The 14,356-nt window shown below is 33.7% G+C and overlaps 1 long non-coding RNA gene across 1 annotated transcript; it reads right to left on the bottom strand.

The window, feature by feature from the left end:
- Position 1: 1 nt before the first annotated feature.
- On the bottom strand, positions 2–14,356 carry LOC123582622. The gene is made up of 4 exons (XR_006704485.1): positions 14,334–14,356; positions 2,763–2,891; positions 2,056–2,095; positions 2–1,310 (listed from the first exon to the last, which is right to left on the bottom strand). It is a non-coding gene; the product is annotated as an uncharacterized LOC123582622 (long non-coding RNA).

Here is a 14,356-nt window from a genome sequence, read left to right as displayed (position 1 = left end):
CTGTAGAGAAACTACATTTATTGGGTTAGAAATACATCCAGAGTATATTTAATAAAAAAATATAGCTGCAAAAACCATAATGTCTTATTTGTAAAATAAATTGTGCATAAACTGTATGAGCTTAGAAATATTAACTGTAGCATAACTGATTAATGCTTGTTACACCTAGGAAGTAGGAATGAAAGATGAAGGATGAATGACCAAATTTTGCTTTAAACTGTTTAATAATCCTATTATTGGCCCTATTTCAGTGTGCCATGTGTCAAACCTGTCTACTAAGACAAGTTGGGCAATGCAGATAGTAGTTCCCTGATTACAATACAGTTTATATTTTAGAAGTAGTCAATTAAAACTTCCAATAAACACAGCCATCTGTATTAAGCCTATTTAGATTAAACAGAAAACAAATAAAAGTCAGGATAATGCGAATAAAAGTGAAATATCTTGGTTGCCTTGAGTTCTTTACTCCAATTTCAAAATTCCAGTGATACCAATAAAATCATAGAACCATGTGTTCTACAGGATGGCATTGCCAAGGCTAAAAATGTCAGTTAAAGAGTCTGGTTCTACCTTAAACAACCAGAGTTGTGACAGCATCCAAGTCTTAAATTTGGGTACTAAGGAAGAGGTCAACTATGGTCAGGCTCTGATCGTGTTCTAGAGTGAGATCTACTAGGTTGAATAAAAACTAAAACTACAGAATATCTATTTGCATGTAACACAAATGTTTTAAGAGGCTATTGTTTTGGACCAACCACTCTAACAACTGAGGGTTCATGATTCAAATGACGTAACAACGCATTTTACAAATGGTATCCAAACTGGCACATAGGAGGTACTCAGTTTGTGAGATAGCCTGGTTATAATCTTTGGTATGACCAAGGTGTCCATGGGGTTGCATTAATTACATTTACCACATGCAAATCTCATTCCCACTTGTAAAGTAAAACATAGAGAAAAAAAAAAAATCAATGAAGTAAATAACAATAGAGAAAAGCTCAAGATATAGTCAGAGAACAAAGAAGTACTTAACATTCTTGACCATTACTTGCCAAAAAGCAGACCACTTCTATTCCTGGGGAGATTTATGTTTATATTTATATTTATATTTATATTTATATATTTATATTTATATTTATATCTATATATTTACATTTGTATCTATATTTATATTTATAACTTGTGCCCTTTGAGATACAATGATGCAATGAGCTTCAAAAATAGGGAAATAACAACATCAATTTGGCGATGCTGTGGATGGAACCACTGCAGGAAGGTATCTATGATCCTCTTGTATACTTGTTCACCACCTAGGATAGTACAGAGGGAGAGATTGCAAATGAAAATAAACAACAGGTTATCACAAAGCCATTCATCAGGACAAATGGATATCATCTTCTAGCATTTTAGTGATATTTCATGAAAAACAATTCCTATGATCCTAATGCTAAATATCTCCAAACTACAAAAACCAGGTATATTTACTGTAGGAAAATGATGAAACTATAATTTTACTTCTTCAATCATTCTACTAGATTTTTGAGTACCAATCTTATATTCCAAATTATTTTCATGTCATTTAACCTTATTTCATTCTTTGAACATTTCTCGTGTAACTACTTAGTGCTAATATATATTATCCATTCAGGGTTAAAAAATAAAAGATAAAGGTACAAAGAAATACTACAAATGTGCTCTGTAAATTTCATAGTGTTTCACAGAAACCTTTCCGAAAAACAAAACCCATTATCAGAGTACCCACATATACATTATCCCTGCTTTCCCGAAAGCTTATTGTGCAGTGTCTGATGATCCTAATGGAAGATGGCCCTAAGAGAAGAACACTTCTATTTCAGTTTCATTAAGTGTTGCTTACTAACAAGATATAACAACAAAACCCTAGGTTTAACTATTACATCAAAATAATCAGTTATGCCAACATAAAAAGTTTGATGAAAAAAAAAGGTACTGTCCAATAACTCAAATAAGAATGTATTCCATCAATACACCCAAAAAGATCAGTTAAAATCAGGGTATTGGTGTTAATGCTCTTACCTGTGGTCAAAGTCTCTTTGGTCCTTGCTTATGAAACATGCTTGTGAAAGAAAGAAAAAAATGCTTGAAAATATCTGAAAAAAAATCTTCATTCACTCATCAAATGAAAGGGTGTTAAGAAGGTACTTCTTTAGAGTAATAGTGGAATATTCCTCAACTCTTGTCTATCCGTCTTATCTGATATTAGGAATACCCTAAATCATGCATCTGGAAATAAAAGTCAGCTTCCTGCTATCATTAAGACCCATATTATTAGCAGCAAATTATACTTCCTAATATATTTTCTTTCTGATGCCCTTCTATCCTTTTACTTTTTACCCCTACCTGCCTGACTTCCTTGACTCCCTTTATCCATCCATTACTAATGTATTTATTTCAAAACATTTAATATTTAAATGAATTTAAAATTTACTGAGTATACTGACAGAGATTATAGTCCCTGGATAACATCACATTTTATGGCAAGAGTAGGTAAGAGTAGTAAGTAAAAATCTACATAATCTATATATCAACATTGCCTCAATATTTATTTAATAGCTTTTTAAAAATCTCTTATATTCCATCTAATTGGCAATCATTCCACAATTTGACAATCCTATGCTTTATCGAATTCATAAATGGTTTGGGATCTTAAAATATGAAAAACTGATTCCACATCAAACTGGTCAAATATAAACAAATAGTATACCAGTGTTACTGATTCTTACCAGCACTGTTGAAGAATGAAGTCCACAGAAATGATAAACAAGTATAAGAATTTGGATTGATATGGAAATGTCAGGTAGTGAAGCATCTAAAATATCTCACTTCTTAAGCTGGTAACACCTCAGTTAAAACTGTGGAAAATATGGGGAAATTGTCATATATACAATGACCACCATAAAATACATAAGGTAAAGCTGACTCTGATCAACCTCACAAAAGACCTCAAGTTATTAAATAATATACAAAAGTCGGTATAATAGAAACTACTCTCATAAACTCACTACAATTCTTTTTTCATTTCTTTTTGTTTTGCTCTTTTTAAAAATTTAGGGATACCTGTGAGGCTCAGTTGGTTAAGCCTCTGACTTCAGCTCAGGTCATGATCTCACAGTTCCTGAGTTTGAGCCCTGCGTCGGGCTTTGTGCTGACACTTCGAGCCTGGAACCTGCTTTGGATTCTGTGTCTCCCTCTCTCTCTGCCCCTCCCCTGCTTGTGCTCTCTCTCTCTCGAAAATAAATAAATATTAAAAAAATAAAAAATAAATAAAAATTTATTATTGCAACAGTATGAGAAAGCAACCACTAATTTTTTTCTTATTTTTAAATAATTAGCCTATTCCCTCAATAGTCCCTCCATTTTTTCCATTCAACTTTACACGGTGATTTTATTATATTGGTCTATTCTTCCAATGATAAAATTTCTGTACTACCGCTTCTTGAATCAAACCGTCTATCCATCAATGCATCTATCAAGTCACTCTGAAAACATCAACAATGCTAGCACACTCATGCAATCCATTTATCTGTGCATTGATTACTATATTGATCCATTACTCTAGTCATCCATGTCTATACCTATTAATCTAAACATATATCCGTACGTGACACATGCACCCAACATTCCAGTCTGAAATCCAAATTCTAACCTCTAAGTATCTAACTATCTACACCTTCACTGAATATCAAGTCCACCAATCCACATATATCTCCAGTATTTTTTTGAAAATTTTTTGAAAACATTAATTCTTGATTCTTGCATCTAGTCATCCACTTAATATTCTAGTTTCCATCCATTCTTTCAGTCACCCAATGTTGAACTAATTCATATATTGCTCTGCCCTCAATTACATAAAGAAATAGTTCCTTACACACACTTTTCCAGCCTTCTATTAAAATACCCTTCTTGGAGCACCTGCGTGGCTCAGTCTCTAGATTTTGGTTCAGGCCATGACTCCAGGGTGGTAGGATGGAGCTCTGCATTAAGGCTCAGTGCAGAGTGTGGAGCCTGCATAACATTCTCTCTCTCTCTCTGCCCTTCTCCCCTACACATGCTCTATTTCTAAAACAAACAAACAAAAATATGCCATCTTGCATCCACTAATTTTTAAATCTACCTAAGTGGACACTATGCAAAAATTTCATTCCTCATTCTCACATTCTTTATTCTATCTATCCACCCCTATAAACAAGTTTTAAACCGTCAATCCATCCCTCCATTCTATGTATTCATTCACCAATCCTTGAATTATTGCACGTAACTTATCCATTTATATTAGTCACTTTTGAGTTACAGCAATTTCAAAATCTTACTGGCTTAATAAAACAAACATTAACTTCTTACTCATGAAAAGACCTTTGTGGGTCTGATCCATAAAAGTAGCTTTCCCCCATATGACACCTCATTGTTACAGGTCATTCTCTTTTGTGGCATCTCTAATTCAAAACATTATTCTATGATCATCACAAGTAAGAGATTAAGGAGAATCTCATAAAAGCTACTCAAGTCTTCTCCCAAGACTTAATTTGACTGAGTTTTAGTACCTAAGGAACTAAAAAATCTGACTGTTTACAACTTAAAATGACCTTTAGGCCCCAACTCTCTCTGAATAGAAAAGCTCTGCACCTCCCTTAGAGAACATATCTCACACCACCTATCTTAAAAATAATTATGCAGGGAATAGGTATGGACAATATGTCAGAAGGCGGATACAGTGTCAGGAAGAACAAAGGACAAGTGAGCATCTTCCAAGTACTAATAAATGTTCTCCCTCCTCACAATATCATAATAGATAATATCTTCCAATGAATACGTATCTTGCATTCTATCCTTTATATTTTGCAGCTTTTATTATGGTTGCCTTATCCTTGCTCCATACTTGAACACTGGGAAGTTAGGTACAAATAACTTCTTTTTTTAAAGTTCCTATATCTCTGGACCAGGAATAGGCAAACTGACACACAGATCAGTGCAAATAACCTGATTCCAGTGCACAACGGAGAGATATTGGACTGTTAGCCAGGTGATTCCTTATTTTTGTTCCCACTGAGAAGGGTGTAAAATTTAATGTGTATGTAGAAAGTAAAACCAATATGTGAAGCCAGAGAGGTGTCATTTGGTAGATGTTACTATTGTTTAATATGTTCTTTCTACTCTCTTTGAAAACATGGAGGAAATACAGTTTGTAAACCTTCTAAGTTTACCTTCTAAAACGTGTATATGATTGATTTCTTTTATCTAAGAAAAAACTTGTAAAGAAATTATTTCATGAGTTACTTGCAATTTTCCATGTTATCTCTCAAAGTGACAAAAAAACAAAATTTTATGCTGTGATGGAAGCGACAGGAGATTATCACTGTTTGTGACATTTGGCCTACCAATAATTGCCATGAACCTATGACCCCTAAAAAATTCCTGTCACTGTGAGAAATTTATCTTTGTGATTTAAAGTAACTCAGATCTAGGAATTAACCTTCCCTGAATCCACCTACCTATATATTCTTTTAGGCCCATATCCATCAAATCATTCATTCTTGTGTCCATCTATTAATCAGTTCATTTTGCATTATCACTTTATATCCACAGTATCTTATCCACACTCCCTTCCACTCTTGCATTAACCTATATATACACGATAAAGAAGATATAATATATATACATATATATATATATATATATATATATATATATATATATAATTACTCAGCCATCAAAAAGAATTAAATCTTGCTATTTACAATGATATGGATGGAGCCAGAGTGTATATAAGTCAGAGAAAAATACCATATGATTTCACTCATGTGTAATTTAAGAAGCAAAACAGATTAACATATTGGAAGGGAAAAATAAAAGATAGGGACGCAAACCATAAGACTCTTAACTCATGAGAACAAACGGAGGGTTTATGGAGGGAGGTGGGCAGGGGATGGGCTAAATGGATGATAAACACTGGACGTTATATTTAAATATTTAAGTGATGAATCACTAAATTCTATTCCTGAGACCAATATTACCCTATATATTAATTAACTAGAATTTAAATAAAAACTTGAAAATCAAAAATAACCCTATATATACACTAACACATTTATACATGTATTCCATCCCTGAATATTATACATATCCTTGTTTCTTTTTAATTTTTTAAGCTTATTTACTTTGATGGGGGTGGGCAGAGGAAAGGGAGACAGATTGATGAGGGGCTCAAACTCATGCACCATGAGATCATGAGCTGAGCAGGAACCAAGAGTCGGTCGCTTAATTGACTGAGCCACACAGGTGCCCCTATATCCTTGTTTCTTATCCAGAAGGCATTTCTGAATTCATCCATCAATCCATGCATGAAGTTGTCCATTTAAATAGAGAGAGAGAGAGAGAGAGAGGGAGAGCGCAAGCACCAAGCAGGGGTGGAGCAGAGAGAGAAATGTAGTGAGAGAATCCCAAGCAACCTGTATGCTCAGAATGTAGCCTGACACAGGGATAGATCTCAGAGTTCATGAGATCAAGACCTGAGACAAAAATCAAGAGTCGGATGCTTAACCAACTGAGCCACCCAGCTGCCCCAGTATCATCTATTCTTTATTCCATCCATCTTCCTGACCTAATGACATCAGTATATCCTTCATGCATCTGTTACTTAACCAGTTCTCACATTTATGCAATCATCCCATGAAGGATTCTTAGTTTTGCCAATTCCACTCAGTGATCAACCAGCCAGGTAGGCATAACTCACTACAGTGGAGAGTACTAAATAGGCCCTCAAATATTTGATTAAATCAACTTATTTTTCACTAATGGACATCAAAATAGCCTCACCACAGGATTAACCTCAAATGACCTATTTTAAAGTCTTTGCATAGTTGTGATGAGCACCAGATGTTAAATGTGTCCAATCACTAACTTGTACAAATGAAACTAATACTGCATTGTATGTTAACTGGAATTTAAATTAAAAACTAAATCAATCAATTAATAAAATTTTCACATAGAATCTCAGGTATCTCTATTAGGACTTTGCAATATTGACCAAATCCTTTAAGAGCTACCTCAAATCATTCTGAAAGATAATGAAAGTAGAAAGCTCAGGATTTGGGAAATGTTCATTACACACATACACACACACACACACACACACACACACACACACACACAATACCACCCTTACCCTTATACGACTTTTAAAGGAATACCTATTCTTTTCTCAGGATACTGACAAAATCACCAAAACCTTGAATTCCTACCTAAATTGAAATTTAACCAATACTTTTATTTCTAACTCTATTCCATAAAACACCATTACATAACTAATTCTCACATCCAATGTCCTATTTATCAAAATTATGTTGAAAGCCCTGTACTGTTTTCAGATAGCACCTATGTACCAGAAACAAAGGCCATTAACAGTTGTGATAAAATCACCAGAAATACCATTTTGCTCTCATCACTTCCTGTAGCCCAATATTATTTTATACTTACATCCCCAAAATTATACAGTAACTTACATATATTCATCAATCCATTATAAGGTTGTATGTAACTATAAGATGACTAAATACTTAATTCCTATCCATAAAAGTTTTACATTTTATAATCCCAACATCATATGATTTTGCCAGATTCCCCTTCTTTCAGATTGCTGAAAGAGACTGCTGTCAAACGTCTTGACTTACTATAAATCTTACAGTTGAGAAGATCATGATATCCTGGTTGTATTTTCCACTGTAATTATAAGAATATCCAAGAGTACTTCTACATGATTAATAACAATTTACATTTCTTCTATAAACTATCTGTTAAAATAACTTACTTATATTTTATTGGTAGTTTTCTTCCCTCTATTAGAATATCTTATATTAATTAGGGATTTCAGCATTCTTATTAAATATATCTCTTTAATTATCAATTGGTATTTACTTTGCCCATTGCTATTTAACATCAAATTTATCACTTTCTTTCTGAACAATTCCAGAATTTGAATAATCTGAAATAAAATTTTCCTCCCTCCTAGGATAAACAGAAATTAAGTTTACCATGTTCTGTAATTCTGATATTTCTTTAGTTTTAATTAAAACCCCTGAATCACTTAAAGTTCCTCCTGTTCTATATCAGTAGAAATAGGTCACATTTTATGTTTCTGCATTTGGCTAACAATTTCCAATGATTTCAGGTAACCCCACTGCAATATCTTCTAATGCTACTGTCAACATCTGGATTTTCTATACTTTTGTATTACTGTGCATTCAAGTGCCTTCCAATAACAGTTTTCTAATTGCATTGCTAGCCATTTCATCTTTCATTTCTATTCTATATACAGTTTTCCTCATATTTATCCCTCAAATTTATAACCAAAATGTCTAATTCAAAAAATGAATTTTTAAAAAATCAAAATTGTATTTTAAATTCCCTCATAAGTTACTTCTTAATTTATGATATTAAAACTTAAGATAAACTCAATTATCATTGCCAATTTTAAAAATTCAACTCTGAAAAATATTAGGTACATCCTGCCTTTTGCAGTGATAGATATGAGGAACAGATGTATTGAGAACAAGATTCTTTCTTCTTTGACATATTTACTGCATATAAAAATATCTGAATCACCTTAGAGGAACCAGATAGCCTGTCTTTATACACATTCTCATAAATATAATGCCATTCTTAGTCTGGAAAAGAGCCTTTTATTTGAAGTACTGGACCATAGTGAATTTCATAAATAATACTTCTGGCTTGCAATCACCTTAGTATTAAAAAATATGCCTTTGATGTTTACAAAAAAAGTGATATAACTGGAGCAAGAAGGTGGATAAGAGAGAAGGAAACAATAAGCAAAGAAATGGTATTGGTACTTTAAAAAGCTAACCAAATGCCATATTATTTCATTCATATGTGTAATTTAAGAAACAAAACAAAGAAGAGACAAACGGGAAAACAAAATGGACCCTTAAATATAGAGAACAGATGGTTAACAGAGGGGAGGTGGGTAGGGGGATTGGTGAAATAAATGAAGGTGACTAAGAATACACTCAGTGTAATGAGCAGTAAGTAACGTATAGAATTCTGCAATCATTATATTTTACATCTTAATTAACATAACACTGTACGTTAACTAGAATAAAAAATCATATTTAAAAGGAAACAAATTGAGAGTATAAATATATCTCCAGATTCTTTTCTGTCCACTGTTCCTGTTTCTAACTTATCCACATTAGAAATAGTCATTTCTTCATGGAAAATGATAGAAAAACAAAGTGCTCCTGTACTTTCCCCTAATCAGAAATCTTTCCTCTATTTTCTACTCATGAAGGCAAAGAAGTGGGGTTGAACATGTAAGACAAAATGTAAATAGACTTAAAGATGGCAGGGGATAGCACTGAACATTCAATGTAGAATATTCTGTGACTTCTACTCTGAAACAAACATAAAAAAGTGCTATCATTGATAACTAAATGAAAGAAATTAAACACTCCCTTCTGGGTGTCTCTTGATAAAGCTTATTGTCTTCCCAACAGACCACAGAAAAATAGAAAATAACAAAATAAGATCTTCCATTGAGTGAAGACGGAAGACCACATGTGAGCATACAGAAAGCAGTAAAAATAATTATTTCTGTAAAAATTAGTCATGGGATTCATAAAACAAAAGGATGTAAAATAGGATATCAAATATATGAAACCTGGAGGGGAGAGGAGTAAATAATGAGTTTAACATTAAGCGACCATGAGGCTTAATGTAGACTGCTATAGGCAGAAGATGGCATATATAAACCAACGGTAACCACACATTTAAAACATAAAAGTAATAGATATGAAAAACATAAATGTAACAAACCCAGGAACATCTTAAAACCAAAAAACCAAAGAAAAAGATGAGAATAAACCTACAGCAACTATTAAAATCTTGAGAAAAAGCAGTAACCTCTTTGACATAAGTCTTAGTAACTTCTTATTAGATATGTCTCCTGAGGAAAAGGAAACAAATGCAAAAATAAATTGAGACTAAACCAAAACAAAAAGCTCTGCACAGTGAAGGAAACAGCAAAACTAAAAGGCATCCTACAGAATGGGAGAAGATATTTGCAAATAACATATCTGACAAAATGGTTAATATCCAAAATCTATACAGAACTCATGAAATTCAACACCCAAAAAGTGAAAAGTCCAATTAAAAAATGGACAGAAGATATGAATAGACATCCTCAAAAAATTAAAAATAGAACTTCGCTACAATTCAGCAATTACACTACTGGGTATTTTCCCAAGAATACAAAAATACAATTTAAGGGATACATATGCCACAATGTTTATAGCAGCATTATGAACAATAGCTAAACTATGGAAAAAGCCCAAGTGCCCATCAAATAATAAATGGATAAAAGACATGTGGTGTGTATACACAATGGAATATTAGCCATAAAAAAGAATGAAATCTTGCATTTGCAACCACATGGATAGGGCTAGAATGTATTATGCTAAGCAAAATAAAAGACAAATACTATATGATTTCACTCATGTGTGGAATATAAAAAATAAAACAAATAAGCATATGGAAAAAAGAGAGAGAGAGTCAAACAAACAGACTCTTAAGTATAGACAAAAACTGATGGTTATAAGAAGGGAGGTGAATGGAGGGTTGGGTTCAGTGGGTGATAGGAATTAAGGAGGGCACTTGTGATGAGCACCAGGTATTGCATGGAGATGCACAATCACTAAACTGCACACCTGAATCTCTTATTAGATTGTACATTAACTGGAATTTAAATAAAAACCTAAATAACACCCCACAAAACAAGTAATAAAATGACAAAGAAGTTAGTTCTATGTATCACTATTTACTTTAAACATAAATGGACTAAAAGCTCCAATCAAGAGACAAAGGGTATCAGAGTAGATGTAAAAACAAGACCCAGGGGCCTCTGGCTAAGTTGGCAGAGCTTGTGACTCTTGATAGTTGAGTTTTAGACCCATGGGCATAGAAATTACTTTAAAAAATAAAACATCAGCAATCCCTATCGAAATATGACCAGCATTCCTCACAGAGCTAGAACAAATAATCCTAAAATTTGTATGGAACCCGAAAAGACCCCAAATAGCCAAGGCAATTTTGAAAAAGAAAACCAAAGCTGGAGGCATCACAATCCCAGACTTCAAGTTGTATTCCAAAGCTCTTAGCATCAAGACAGTATGGTACTGGCATAAAAACAGACACTCAGATCAATGAAACAGAATAGAGAACCCAGAAATGGACCCACAAACGTATGGCCAACTAAACTTTGACAAAGCAGGTAAAAATATGCAGAAAATGTTTCTGGGAAAACTGGACAGCAACATGCAGAAAAATTAACCAGGACCACTCTCTTACACCTTACACAAAAATAAACTCAAAAAAATATGCAGAAAATGGTTCTGGGAAAACTGGACAGCAACATGCAGAAAAATGAACCTGGACCACTCTCTTACACCTCACACAAAAATAAACTCAAAATGGATGAAAGACCTAAACGTAAAACAGGAAGCCATCAAAGCCTCCTCCCCTAGAGGAGAAAGCAAGCAAAAACTTCTTCAACCTCGGTCACAGCAACTTCTTACTCAATACATCTACAGAGGCAAGGGAAACAAACAAAAAGGAACTATTGGAACCTCATCAAAATAAAAAGCTTCTGCACAGCGAAGGAAACAATCAGCAAAACTAAAAGGCAACTGACAGAATGGGAGAAGATATTTGCAAATGACCTATCAGATAAAGGGTTAGTATTCACACTGTATAAAGAACTTATCAAACTCCACACCCAAAAAACAAATAATCCAGTGAAGAAATGGGCAAAAGACAGGAATACACTTCTCCAAGGAAGACATCCAGATGGCCAACCGACACATGAAAAAATGCTCAACATCGCTCATCATCAAGGAAATACAAATCAAAACCACAGTGAGATACCACCTCACACCTGTCAGAATGGCTTACCATTAACAACAGATGTTGGCGAGGATGCGGATAAAGAGGATCTCTTTTGCATTGTTGGTGGCAATGCAAGCAGGTGCAGCCACTCTGGAAAACAGTATGGTGATTTCTCAAAAAACTAAAAACAGAGCTACCCTATGACCCAGTAATTGCACTGCTAGGTATTTATCCAAGGGATACAGGTATACTGTTTCAAAGGGGCACATTCACTCCAATGTTTATAGCAGCACTACCGACAATAGCAAAAGTATGGAAAGAGCCCAAATGTCCATCGATGGATGAACGGAAAAAGAAGATGTGGTGTGTGTGTGTGTGTGTGTGTGTGTGATGTGTGATGTGTATGTGTGTGTGTATATATGTTTTCCATACACACACACACACACACACACACACACACAAGTAAGTACTACTAGACAACCAAAATGAATGAAATCTTGCCATTTGCAACTATGTGGGTAGAACTGGAGGGTATTATGCTAAGCGGAATTAGAGAAAGACAAATATCATATGACTTCATATGATGAATTTAAGATATAAAACAGATAAACATAAGGGAAGGGAAGCAAAAATAATATAAAATCAGGGAAGAGGACAAAACATAAAAGGCTCTTAAATATAGAGAACAAACAGGGTTGTTGGAGGGATTGTGGGAGGGGAATAGGATAAATGGGTAAGGAGCATTAAGGAATCTACTCCTGAAATCATTGTTGCACTATACGCTAACTAACTTGGATACAAATTAAGTAATTAATTAAAAATAAAATGAAAATAAAAATTGTAAAAAAATAAAAAGTAAATAAAAATTAAAAATTAAAAAAATAAGACCCATCTATATGCCATTAAGTGACACATTTCAGAAAGTCACCCGCAAATTAAAGTGAGGGGATGGAGAAAACATATGTAAGTGGATATCAAAAGAAAGAGTAGCAGTACTTACTATAGTGGACAAAATGGACTTTAAACCAAAGTATTAACCTATTCTTCTCAGTGTATTCTAAAAAACAGAAAAGAAAGGAAAACTTCCAAATTCATTGTAAGAGGCCAGCATTACCCTGATACCAAAACCAAGACTCCACTAAAAAGGAGAACTATGGGCCAATATCCCTGATTAACATGGATGCAAAAATTCTCAGTAAAACACTAGCAAATGAGTCCGACAATACATGAAAAAAATCATTTCATCACAATCAAGTGAGAGTAATTTCTGGGTTGCAAGGTGGCTCGACATTCACAAATCAATCTACGTGATGCACCACATTAATAAAAGAAAGGATGAGAACCACATCATCATTTCAATAGATATAGAAAAATTATTTGACAAAGTTCAACATCCATTCATGTTAAAAAAATTAAAAAAACCTCAACAAAGTAGGCATGGAAGGAACATACCTCAACGTAATAAAGGCCATCTATGAAAACACCCATAGTTTACAGTAAGGCACAAGACAGGATGCTCACTCTCACCACTGTTACTTAACATAAGGGAGGTCCTATCCTCAACAATCAGACAACAAAAATAAAGGAACCCAAATTAGCAAGGAAGAAGTCAACCTTTCACTATTTGCAAACGACATGATACTCTATACAGAAGACCCAAAAGGCTCCACCAAAATACTGCTAGAACTGATAAATGAATTCAGTCAAGCTGCAGGATATGAAAGCTATGTATGGAAATCTGCTGTCTTTCTGTATGTCAATAATGAAACAACAAAGAGAAATTAAGGAATCAATCCCATTTACAATTTTACCAAAAACAATAAGATACCTAGGAATAAACTTAACCAAAGAGGTAAAACACCTATACTGTGAAAAGTGTAAAATGCTGATGGAAGAAACCAAAGATGACATAAAGAAATGGAAAAAACATTCCATGGTCATGGATTGGAAGAATGAATATTGATAAAATGTGTATACTACCCAAAGCAATATGCACATTTAATGCAATCCCTATCAAAATACCATTAACATTTTTCACCGAACTAGAACAAATAATACTAAAATTTTTATGAAAATAAAAGACCCAGAATAAACCAAAGCAATTCTGAAAAAGAAAAGCAAACCTGGAGTCATCACAATTCTGGCCTTCAAGGTGTATTAAAAATCTGTAGTAATCAAAACAGTATGCTACTAGCACAAAAATAGACACACAGAAAAGTAGAACAGAATAGAAAACAAACCCACAACTATATAGTCAGTTAATCAACAAAGCAGGAAAGAATATCCAATAGAAAAAGACAAGTTTCTCAATAAATGGTGTTGGACAGCAACATGCAAAACAATGAACCACCTTCTTATACTACACACACAAAAAATAAACTAAAAATGAATTAAATACCTACATGTGAAACCTCAAACCATAAAA

This window comes from Leopardus geoffroyi, chromosome B3, assembly GCF_018350155.1.
Source record: "Leopardus geoffroyi isolate Oge1 chromosome B3, O.geoffroyi_Oge1_pat1.0, whole genome shotgun sequence".
Taxonomy (NCBI): Eukaryota; Metazoa; Chordata; class Mammalia; order Carnivora; family Felidae; genus Leopardus; species Leopardus geoffroyi.
Note: the sequence above shows the minus strand (reverse complement) of the source record. Positions and strands in the feature narration are given on the sequence as shown.